The sequence below is a fragment of the Megascapheus bottae genome, chromosome 24 (genome assembly GCF_031878675.1).
Source record: "Megascapheus bottae isolate mThoBot1 chromosome 24, mThoBot2.hap1, whole genome shotgun sequence".
Classification (NCBI taxonomy): Eukaryota; Metazoa; Chordata; class Mammalia; order Rodentia; family Geomyidae; genus Megascapheus; species Megascapheus bottae.
In genome coordinates this window covers 10,213,241-10,225,762 of record NC_143532.1, presented here as the reverse complement: position 1 = coordinate 10,225,762, position 12,522 = coordinate 10,213,241, and the positions used below count along the sequence as shown (strand labels likewise).

At 40.7% G+C, this 12,522-nt stretch overlaps 1 long non-coding RNA gene across 2 annotated transcripts in view; it reads left to right on the top strand.

Moving 5' to 3' along the window:
• Positions 1-12,522, top strand: part of LOC150046922 (uncharacterized) — a 465,336-nt gene that overhangs the window by 227,902 nt on the left and 224,912 nt on the right. For both annotated transcript variants that reach the window (XR_016539488.1, XR_016539487.1), the window contains exon 4: positions 1,121-1,378. This is a non-coding gene — a long non-coding RNA (uncharacterized LOC150046922). The remainder of the gene's footprint in view (positions 1-1,120; positions 1,379-12,522) is intronic.

Genomic DNA, 12,522 nt, shown 5'->3' with positions numbered 1-12,522 from the left:
AATTGCAAACCACATATCCAACAAAGGACTAGTATCTCAATTATATAAAGAACACCTCAAGCTCAGCATGAAAATGAAACGAAGCTCCAACAATCCAGCTGGAAAATGGACAGATGATATGAAGAGACACCTTACCAAATATGCTGGACACCATTTCAGAGGGAGGAAAGTGGGTCTTCCAGTGTCCTTAGAAACTTTGAAGTCAGCCATCTTCCCTAAAGCAAGTTATTGCCATTGTTTGCTCCCTGGAGTGGGTGGAGGGGTGGGACTGGTCCTCCCACTGGCCATTCAAGTGGTTTTCCTGGAATGTAATTCCAGATTTTTAAAGGAAAGTCAAAAGAGCATTACCTGTACTTGCGTGTGTATAATTTTTTTCAACAATGAATGCTTAGTAACTTCAGTAAATAAATGAATTGCTAAATACAATTTTGTTCCATCTTTTCAGCAGTTGGAAACAATTAAAAGGTAGAGAAACATCTGGACCCCCATTCTGTGGGCCAGGGAATAGCTTTGATCAAGTTTGGGGATGTCCTTTTCATTTTGACAATGGAGTGGCTACTTCAGAGAACTCAAGCAGAAAACATGAAACCCCAGGGTTCTGAATGGCACCTGCTTCCTGCCTTTCCTTGGCTGTGATCTTGTCCTTCTGGACGTAGTTTCCTGTGTTCTGTGCAAAGCTGATAACCTTCTGCAAAGAAGTCTACTTTGTAGATGTTTCTGGTGGATGTGGCCCCTGGGGTAGGTGGGTCGACTTGTGCATTTTGCCTTGTATGGTGTGGAAGGAGAAGGATGTGCCACATACATACAGTTTCTGATCCTGCAGAAGAGAGGAAGAAATGAAAGGGGGAGGCGAAGAGGGGAAGGATTTTGGAAGAGGGGAGAGAAGAGGAAAGGAAAAGGTGAGAAGACAGTAGAGGGAAAAAAGGAAAGGGGAAGGAGAGGAAAGAAGGGAGGAGAGAAAAAGAGAAAAGGCAAGGGGAGAGGTGGAGGGGAAGGAAAGGGAAGGGAGGAGAAGGGAGAGGAGGGGAGGGGCGGGGCCTCGGCATTTGGAAATGAATCTCCATTTCCATCTACTTTATGAATTTTACACATTGAGAAAGCTCTTCACTTTCCTTCCCAGGGACTTGAAAAGGAAAATCCAAAACGAGTGCACAATGTTCCCATCTCATGACCCTGTCAGGATGTCAGGGAAAGGAACCTAAGGAAGATGACAGGAGATGCTAGCAAAGGAGGCACAAGACTCCTGATGTGAGAGGAACTCTGCCACCAGCTGACCCCGTCGGGGGAGAGCTCTAACCTTGCCCCCATTAAGAACAACCCCAGGACAGCAAGCATCACTTCCAAGGACTAGAAAAGGCTACAGAGCAGTGTTTCCCAGGTAAGTGATATCTCAATTTCAGCTTCTAAGAGACTTGAAGGAGAAAAAGTGAAGTGTCATGAGGCTCACCAAGGCACACACATAGGTGGATAGTGCTGGAGCCATGCCAATCCTAGTAGAGATTTTTACCATTTGTACCCGGATACTTCTCCCCACATGGACCCAATTACATTGTTACCTGCATCTTTATAAACAAACCTTTGATGGGGGAGAAAAAGCAATATTGTTTTATTTAGAAAAAAAGGAAGAAGAAAATTACAAGTGTATCTTCTCCTGACACTATTTTAAAAGCTTTTTGTAGCTGATTTACAATGCTCAAAGTATTCATCTTTTCATTTGAAATTCTAATAAGTCCTTTGAATGGGTTGGAGCTTGTCTGAAGTAACTTCATTGAACTCTGAGGCATAGCTCCTGTTTTCATCATGGACATGCAGCCCCTGTTCCCTTTGGTCTCACTGTGGTGTCCCCTTTATACCAATGGAACCTTCTGGACTCGATATGGGCAGTAAAAGCGAATATGGAGTGGGAAGAATGATGGCAAGGCTCTCATGTGTGTTCATTGTATGCAGTAGACTGTGCATCAGCGTGTTCTTAACGGTGCACTCGTTCATCAACTGGGTAAATTGTCTTCTCCATTCTCCCAAGAAATCTTCCTCTCTGTCCAACTGCTATTATGATGAATGCAAAGTGCTGGTTCCAGTGGGTAAATGTCCTGGTGCTTGTTGCAGAAGCCAAACTTTGTGTGTGTGGTGGGGGACAGGGGACAGGAAACCCAGGCTCATGCACAGCTGATTTAAGGAATTGCAGTCACATCTTATCTGTGATGTGCACACAAAGAAAGCCAGGGTGGTCAAGGAAAAAAAAAACACTGTGTCAGAGTTTATAATGACATTTTCATTGGTAAGTTGTTTTTGAAAACTAAATCACATCATTTGGGACATAAAAAGGTGGTCTGACTTTTGCAAACAGAGAAGTCAAGGTCAAGTTAGTTTTCTTTAGGATTTTTGTTAACTCTGTTGTGTTCTCAGAGCCTGGCTCTCCCAGCATGCATAAAGGATGGGAAAGTCTTGAATATTTGAGTGACATTATGGAGGGGTTGTGGTTATTGGGACAAGTTGTAACTTCTTACAATTAGAGTAGTTGTGTTGTTTCTAGTCTCTTCCTTCCCCACATTCTCATGCATCTGGAGCGCACACACACACACACACACACACACACACACACACACACCATTATTTTTGGAGGGCCAGCCTTCTCCTTAGAGAGAAGAGAGGGTGCAGAGGGTGTTGAAGTCTGAGCAGATAGAAAAGAAATTGAAACGAGGATCAACAGATCTCAGAAGAAACCTGGCTATGAGACAGGTGAATGGGATCCATTTGGGGCTTAACTAATCTGAGTGAAATTTCGAGAGAAAACTACTGAGTTTGGTCACTCTAATAGGCCCAGGACTTTGGGAGGGAGTTCAAAGAGCTCCTTAACTCTTACAAGAAGAGTTTCAAGGTGAACCACATTTCTCTCTGGATTTTCCCTTAGAATGGAAAGCAGTGTGTGCTTGAGAGGAAAGCGAAGTGAGGCATGAGTGTGGTGTGAGCTGAGTATGGCTTGCAGGATGCAGTGGTGGTGAGTATCAGTGATGGTGTGTGGGTCCTCGATGGAAGGACTTGGGAGGAATCTGGACAGAGTACCACGGGAGACCTAATCCCTGCTCTGTGGAGTCTGGGATCTATTGTGTTTCAAGATGGTGGGAACAAGTTGGTTGATGTGGCATCTGCCCATGTCCAGTATGGGCAAGAAAGTCCCTTCACTTCCTCCTGATTGCTGGCCTGTTATGTTTGAACTGCTGTGAATGTTGAATGCTTATCTACTTTCTGAAGCCACCTCTTTCTTTTTCTTTTTCTTTTTTCTTTTTGGTGGGGAGAGAGAACTTAGGGCACCAGTAGTCAAGGCATTGTTACCAGTGATCCTTGCCTCCAGTTATTTCGTTTCTTTCTGTTTTTGTTTTAGATCCGAGACAGGGACTTGAACTCAGTACCCGCTGCTTTTGCTTATTGGCTAGTATTCTATCACCTGAGCCAGGCCTCAGACTTCAGTTGTTTTTTCTTTTTTTAACTTTCAATGTCTTAGATGTCCATCCTCCTATGTATTTTTTGGATAACAGGTGCACAATGCTACACCCAGCATTTTATTGGTTAGGATGAGCCCCTCCTGAGTAGCCAGGACTCTGGGTGTGAGCCACTGCATCCAGCTGAAGCAGCCACTTGATGTGACTTCTTTAGGTGATCCGAAAGTCAGAGTAATGAAATTTCTTATGTGATGGCTCACATGGGCAGAGGAACATACCGGTCCTCTTAACAAGCTCAACCTAAATTAGCCAGATTTGCCACATGGTTGAACAAAGCAGATAGAGGCTGGCTGATGTGGGGTGTGAGGAAGCCAATATATACTGCACCTCTACTGGGGGAATGGAGGGGCAACCACATTGGATTTCATATGTAGAGAGTCATTGCCAACCAAGCAAATCGGTGATTTAATTAACAAACATTTACTCTACCAATTAGAAGTAGCCAGTGATAAATAACACAGATTATAAATTCTTTGAATTTATAATCTGACATGAATCAACACCCACACACATATACACACTAATGATAAATCAAGGAATTCTGCCACTAAGTGGGTGTCAGGTAACCCCCCTGGAGGAATATTAGGTCAGGTCTCAAAAGGAATAAGAAGAGACTATGCCCAACCTATTAAACAAATAGTAACTATTGCCTGGGCTGAGTAGCATACACTTGTCATCCTAGTACTTGGGAAGCTGAGACAGAAGGGTCTTGAGTTCAAAGCCAGCCTGGATTACATAGTCGCCGCCTTAAAAAGAGTTGCAGATGTGATGTGGCTGAATGGTACAATGCCTGCTTAGCAGATTTCTGGATTCTATCCTCAGTTCGGGGAAAGAAAGGGAAGGGAAGGGGAATGGAGGGGAGGGGAGGGGAGGAGGAGGGGGAAGGGAAGGAAGAGAGAAGAGAAAGAGAAAGGTGAGAAAAGAGGGAAGGAGAGAGGAAGGGAGGGAAAGAGGGAGGGAAGGAAGGAGAAAGGGAGAGAGGGAAGGAAAAAAGAGTAGCTATTAAGGCAGTGGTGTGTGATGACTCCAGTACTGAATGAAAATTTCCTGTCCACAATTTTTCCTTCATTTGAATTCTTCTCACTCTTTAACATCTTTAACACCTTATGATGTGTATAATTTCTGGCACCTGAACCAGTTAGGAAAAGGTTTTTGCTACCTGAGATTGCTTACCTAGGATTGCTGGCATGTGTCAGAATTTTTGAGTATCTTTTCTGTCAGCTAGAAGAGTTCATTATATTTTAAATGTGATTAAAATTTTTAAATAAAAGAGTGAGCTTCCTGTACAGATGTTGATGAAAGATGTATTTTAAAGCAGTAAATTAAAATCTCATTAATATTTCAGTGAGAGTATTTTGTGCTTATCTGTTTCATCTGTATTTGTGACCTATGGCTTAGAGTTCGCAGCATGAAGAAGATGGTAAAATCTGTTCACCATAAAATGTTAATTATAAGTAAATTACAGCACTAGCGTTCAATCAGCCACATTAATTCTACATAAAGTGAATTATTGTAGCAGAAAATTTTGAAATGTGACTGAATTTTGTAATTTTCAGAGTCAGTCTCTCTCTCTCTCTCTGTGTCTCTTTCTCTGTCTCTCTCTCTCTCTCTCTCTCTCTGTCTCTCTCTCTGCCTCTCTCTCTGCCTGCCTCTCTCTCTCTCTCTCTCTCTCTCTCTCTCTCTCTCTCTCTCTCTCTCTCTCTCTCTCTCTCTCTCTCTCTCTCTCTCTCTTTCTTTGCTTCTTTAGTAACCCTGATTCCCATGTGTGTATCAGGAAGCTTGAAATACTTAGTGGAGCATCAAGTTGGATCCACTCACTGTGTCTTGAGGGTAGGGTGCAGTATGTAACCCCTGTCTCTCTCAATAATTCTGAATTTTACTGTGTGTTTACCCCTAGGTAAACTTCTAAAAAGGGTTTGATACTTTCCAAGCAGAGAGTTTAGGTTTTTATAACAAAGAGATTGTTTGTCCTATGGAGTAACTGTCTCCTAAAATATGATCAGAGTGCATGTGTATGATTATTGATATACTTACAATTTTTCTCATGGATTTTAGATCTGTCATAACCTTAAAAATTAATGCTTTAATAGCCCCCATCCCAAATTATGTATCTGTCATCTGAAATTGTTTCTGAATCAATGGAGAAATACATAAAGGAGTCAAAACTCCTACCCAAAGGGCAATATTATTAAAAAAATCATAATAATTTTGAAAATGCTAAAATCATCCAGAGGTAGGTCATTCTGTCAACTCTGTTAATTGTCCATTAACAGTAAAAAAAAAAAAACGCTGCTGCATCCATGAATAAGAATTCCTTCATGAGTTTATTTTTTCATTGCATACTGTCTGGATAGGGTGACACACTCCTGTAATCCCCACTGCTTGGGAAGTGGAAGTAAGAAGATTTTAGTTCATGGCCAGCCTGGACAGCATTAGTGTAGAAAACCTACCTCAAAAACAAACTGAAAACTAAAGGTCTATGTGTATGGCTCAAGTCATAGAACATTTGCCTAGCAAGCATAAGGACCTCAGTTCAATCCCTTGTACCACCAAACACACATACACACACACACACACACACACACACACACACACACACACACACACACGCACACACGCACAGCTGCTGCTCACAATGAAGGGAATGGCTAATGGAGTGGTAGATACCATTAGGTACTTACTAAAGCATACAAGGAAAGCCATTGATTTTTACCAGCTATGAGGGAAGGAAACAGACACCCAACCCTAAACTAATCAAGGTACATACTAAAGGAATTGCCTTCTAAGGTTCTGTAATGCCAACTCACCCACTGTCCTAAAACATTCTGCTGTGGATATGCCCACTGTCCTTACCCTTTAAACTGTGCGAGCATGGGGTCAGTTGAAAATCTGGATCTAAATGGAGACTCTTCCATTCAAATCAGATGTCCACATCTGATTTTTGAGACAGCATCTACAAATCCATCCTGGTCTCATCTCATCCACTCATGGGCCCCTGTTACTCCAAGATCCATCTACACTGTGACCTAAGACTTAGCATCCTGGAAAGCAAACACAGATTGATACTGTTACTCCTATGTCTGCCTCTGTGTTACAGCTCTGCTCCCCATTAGTGGAAGGCAGAGTCTTTGCTTTGTGTTCCTCCAGATAAACTATTCCATTTAAGCTTCATGAAACTCCACAGAAATCTGAGGCAGCCAAGAAAACTACAAATGGCTTTCCATAAGAGAGATGCATTAATAACTGCATTAATAAGGGAAATACAGAAATGGGAATCACAGAACCATTAAGTGGGAAAAAAACTCTCACTCTAAAAGGAATAAAAGAAGGAATTTCTAATTTGCTAATGATAGAAGATGTTAATAGGCAAATGCAGAATGGATGGATGAGGCCTCCTTTGACCTTTTCAGAAAATCCTGAGGATTGAAATATCTGATTTCGGGGGCCAGGAGTTTGGCCTAGTGGTAGAGTGCTTGCCTAGCGTGCACGAAGCCCTGAGTTCGATTCCTTGGTACCAAATACACAAATAAAGCTGGAAGTGGTGCTGTGGCTCAAGTGGTAGAGCACTAGCTTGAAAAAGCCCAAGTACAGTGCCAAGGCTCTGAGATCACTCCCCGGAGTTAGAGATCTGACATCATGCAGAGGAAAGTAAGAGGGCAGACCTTCTAAGGAAAAACCGTAGATTTTTTTTAAACTTGAAATTATGATCAAAAAATTATTAAAGATGATTGTGGTGCTTTAATTATCATTCATCCCTCTCCCCTCCTCCCTCCCACCCCCACTGTCACATGCAGTTCACATCTTTATTCCTGCCTCTCATTGTCTAAAAAAATCCACAGTTTTACAACAAAGAATTCAAAGCCAATTGTTTCATGTGTCATACCAGAGCTTGGACTCAGGATCTTGTGCTCTCAATCTGATTGTTTTTCACTCAAGGCACTCTATCTCTTGAACCATGCTTCTACTTCAGCTTTTTTGTGGTTAATTGGAGAAAAGAATCCCTTGTACTTCTCTGGCCAGGCTGGCATTGAACTGTGATCCCCTGATCTCAACCTCTTGAGTAGCTGGGATTAATGGTGGGAGCCCCCACTTCCCAGCTTAAAAGTCTATTTTTTTAAAAATTGAATCTTGATTATTTTTCCAAAAAATGACATGGTATTAAAACTCAAACTTTCACTACCCCAAAATATCCTCCTTAGATTTGATGAGAGATAGGAAGATAGAGCTGAAGGGGGAGGCGAAAAAAGGAGAGAGAAAGGAAGGGAGAGACAGAGGGAGAGATGCTAGTGAAAGGCTGCCCAATTTCCTTCCTGTCTCCTAATATTTATTGGTTATTATTTTACTTTGTCATGATGTTCCATCTTATTCTAAAATCATAGATGCCATAGCTTGTCATATTTTCATATTTCTATTTATAAATCTTGACTCACTGCTCATGTTTTCTTGGGTATGTGTTCTCAAGAGTCTGTTTTCTTGGCTTGTCTTTTCAGTTGGATGGGTTTTATCTATAAGTAGAAACTTTCCTGTAATTATCATTTTTAGTTGGCATAATCATTATACATATTGATAGGGTGCAGTGTAATAACTCAATATACATACACACTGTGTAATGATCAAATGAGGGTAAATCGTATTTCTGCATCCAGAAACATTTACTGTTTCTTTGTGTTGGGTCATTTCAAACTCTTCTAGCTCTTTAGAAAATAGACCATTAGAAGTAATTTCTGCTGTCTGTCTGTATTTTGGTACCCGTTTCTCAACTTCCCAAATCCTATCTCTTATATCCCTTCTTGGCTTCTAGTGACTAATACTCAACAGCATTAACTAAACTTTTAGGACTTTGAGACATGCCATTGTTATGGACAGTACTGGGGTTTGATATCAGGGGCCTTGTATTTGTTACATAATTGCTCCACCACTTGAATTACAGCCCAGTGAATTTTTTAAAGGTTTTTCACTACTATATATTTTTTTTTTGCCAGTCCTGGGCTTAAGCTCAGGGCCTGAGCACTGTCCTTGGACTTTGGACTTTCTCAAGGCTAGAGCTCTACCACTTGAGCCTCAGCACCACTTCTGGCTTTTTTCTATGTATGTGGTACCGAGGAATCGAACCCGGGTCTTCATGCATGCTAGGCAAGCACTTTAACCACTAGGCCAAACTCCCGGCCCTTCACTACTATATTTTAATTTCCATTGTGCCTGAAAATGTCTCACTGTCTTTACACCCAAGATGTGGTATGAAGTAATTAAAAATAAAATAAAAGATAAGATAAACAAATGAATAAAGGGACATTTTAGTTGGGTATGAAAATAGGGGAATCATATATCCTTTCTCTCAGAAGTTTGTAGACCTTTGCCTGCTATCTCCTGGAACTGAGACATATCTTTTATCACACTACTACAAAAGTTTTGGGAGGATGTTGCATAAACGGGCTCATACATGTCATGCTCTGTATTTGAGAATCTCTCCCTGTTGTAATTGAATTTGAACAGAAACTTGATTGGATCTTACACTCTATACAATATCATTTTTCTTTTTCTTTCTTCTAAAATCATGTAAATCTGTGTTCTTATCTTGTATGATAAAAGTCTGTGAAGTCCTAGGCCCTACTCCACTTTCAGAGAACCTGATTTTTTTCCCTAACTAATAAAATGGATGTTGTATTATCTCTTTAAACACAGAAAGCACAGAATGTTCACTAATTCACTGTTAACCAATTCCTGTCACTTTTTCTTTAATAGACTGTGTCCTCAGTGTGTGTGTAGCTATGTGTGTGATATATGTATGTATATATATATATGTATATATGTATTTGTATTTCTTCATCTTTATAAACATGCTTTTTCTTTTTACTTTTTTATTGTGCTTTGTTGTTGTTGGTTTTTTTTGCCAGTCCTGGGGCTTGAACTCAGAGCCTAGGCACTGTCCTTAGGCTTTCTCAAGCCTAGTGCTCTACTGCTTGAGACACAGCACCATTTCTGGCTTTTGTGGTACTAAGGAATTGAACCCTGGTCTTTGTGCATGTTAGGCAAGCACTCTACCACTAGGGTAAACTCCTGGCCCCTTCTTTAATATATTCATTTTTCCTCATTGAGCAATTTTCTATTCCCAAGACCTTGGTTACTTTTCTATTATCTTTCTTATTATTTATCCTTTTAACTACTGTCATTATTATTATTATTATTATTATTAATTATTATATAGGTAGTCCAAAGGGGTTTCACCTGAACACATCACTTTGTGAGTAAAGTGCATCTTGATCAATGTCACCCCTTCCATCATTCTCCCTTCCATTAACTAGTATTCTCTAAAGCTCCTCTGTGTCAGTGATTATATTTTCAGTCTTGTATATTCACTGCTACCTAGGCTAACATATTTGTTAGCTCTTTAAAGATGTTTTGATCATTAATTTGTGTCCTAAACTCCATGTTGAGCATTTTATGTTAGTGTTATTTTAATATCTTTCCATTTAGTGCCTATGTTAATAAATTTTGGTCATATTATACTATTCTATAGCATGAAGTATTCGAAAACTCTGATTTTCCTTGATTGTATTTTCTTTAAGGGGGGGTTATCTTTTTTTATGTCCTTTTTCTTGTCTTTAAAGAGAAACTTGGAGGCTCCAGGCTGTATGTAGGGAAGTTTGAGCTCTAGGCATTTATATTTGACCCATCCCCACCCCTTCTCACTCACAACAATGCTATCAAAAATCAAAATTCAAACTTGCTGAATTTGCACATATCCTCTTTGGAAAATGCCTGTGGGTAGAGTATGTTTTCTTTAAGAGTTCTGGCCATTTCTTTGGTTTATCCAACTCTTTGATCCTTCCCACGTCAGCTTCTCGGTGTATTTAGGGTGTATTTACTATGGTATCCAACATACAAAGTTGCTTTCAGCAGAAGATTTAATCTGAAAAGGACTCGTGCACCATTATTTGTCATTAATGAAAATGGAATTATCTTTATGATTTAATTTATATCTTTGTCTTCTTTAATATGCAGGGCACTACAGCAGCCTTCTGTTCATGCTGGCATATACTGGATAAATTCCTGTTGACCAGCTTCCTGTTATGTGTCCTACCCTTTTTCTTTTTATATATATTCTGAATCCTCTGAGAGAAAGACCCTTCTCATAGGCCAAGTTCCAGACAGCTAGATTTCTATTCCAAGACTGCATTAAATGTCCTTCATGGAGGTTCAGTCTTCCCACTCTGAAATGTAACTCATTGCCCTACGTCTAAAAATTTGAGCTCAGGCAATTTTTCTGCTCATCATTGAAGTCTGAGGTCTTATCAGGCTAGGTAGAAGGCTTCTAGTTTTTGAAATCCCTTTTCCCACCCATATTATTCAGCTTTCCATTAACAACAACCAAAACAATACCTGAGATGGGCAACTAATAAGGAAAAAAATGTTTATTTTGTCTCATAGCTTGGGAGGTTTCAATCCATGGTCGTGTGGCCCTGTGATAGAACGTCTTGACGGGAAAACTTGTGGCAGAGGAAGCTGCTCACTTTATGGTGCCCAGGAAGCAGACAGAAAGGGAATGAAAAGGTTGGGAATCCAGATTTCCCCCTGCAAGGTCACATCACCTAACTCCTCCCACTAGGCCCCACCTTCTAAAACTTACACCACACCCCAACAGTGCACACAGATGGGTGACCAAGATTTCAACACACAGGCAGTAAGAGGGGTGGGGCAGGCATGGGAGGGAGCCATTTATGATCCAAACCACAATGTGAACCAATACAAGATGCCTTTGCTGTACTTCTCTATGCTCTGAATTCTTTGGGAAAACTTCTAGAATTTTCTCTATTCTTTCCTACTTATTCTGCAGTTCAAGATCCCTTAACATAGCATGACACACCAAAGTTATTTTCATATCTTTTCTTAGCTGATCCTTTGGGAACTTTTATGGTTTGGGAAATTTGTGTTCCTTGTTGTGGATGAACATCTACCTAGGTTTTCTTCACCACATATTGCATTGTGGAGTGGTGGGGATACATCTGGTATGAGTGCATTTGGAGATAGGGTAAGGATATTAAAAGATGGTTCTTAGGGTAGGCCCTAGTACCATATGGTTGGTGTCTTACAAGGAGAAGAACTTTGCAAAGATGCATCAGGAAGATGATATGAAGACAAGGGAGTTGAGAGCCATTGACACCCAAAGGAGAGAGCTCAGGAGAAAACAAACCCTCACCCACATCTTGATCTCAGACTTTTAGTCTCCAGACTGTGATATAGTCCATTTCTGTGTTTTCTGCTTCCCATCACCATGCCTTTGTCATAGTCTTATCCCTCCCTTTACCTTCTCTTGGAGGGACTTGTGTCAGCTCACTGATGTCTCTTCTTTCAAACCATCTTCAAAACATGCTCTGCCATTTCTTCAGTTTCTCAGGGTGGTCTCCTCCCTCAGTGTTGCCATCCCCCTTCTTGCTTTTCCTATGCTGCCATTCATGAGAATTAGGACTGAATCCTAAGGATTCCACACTTTGGGAAAGTTCCCATGTATATAAAATGTTGATCTCCATTTTCATTTGAAGTGGACATATTAGGAAGAGTTTTGTATTTGTGTTTGAGAACATTGTGTGCATGTGTGTGTGTGTGTATGTGTGCACGTGAGTGTACATGCATACGTCCATGCAAAAGGGAGAGAGGGAGAGAGAGAGAGACAGAGATAGAGAGAGAAACCCAAGGCCTGGGCACTGTCCCTATCACTTTGGGCTCTTTAGTGGTTAATTGAATATAAGACACTCTAAAACTCTCATGGACTTTCCTAGATAGGCTGACTTCCAACTGTGATCCTTAGATTTCAGCTTGAGTAGTGAGGATTACAGGTGTGAGCCACTCACTGGTGCCCAGCGTATAACACATATTTTATCCACAAAGCATTTTTGCAGACATTAACTTTGCTTAATCTTTATATCCTAAGCCAGTGGCTTTCCAAGACCAGAGACTCAGAGATGTTAATTAACTTGCTGAAAACTACACAGCTGGGCCCTTAAATCAAGGCGAAACTGTTCAT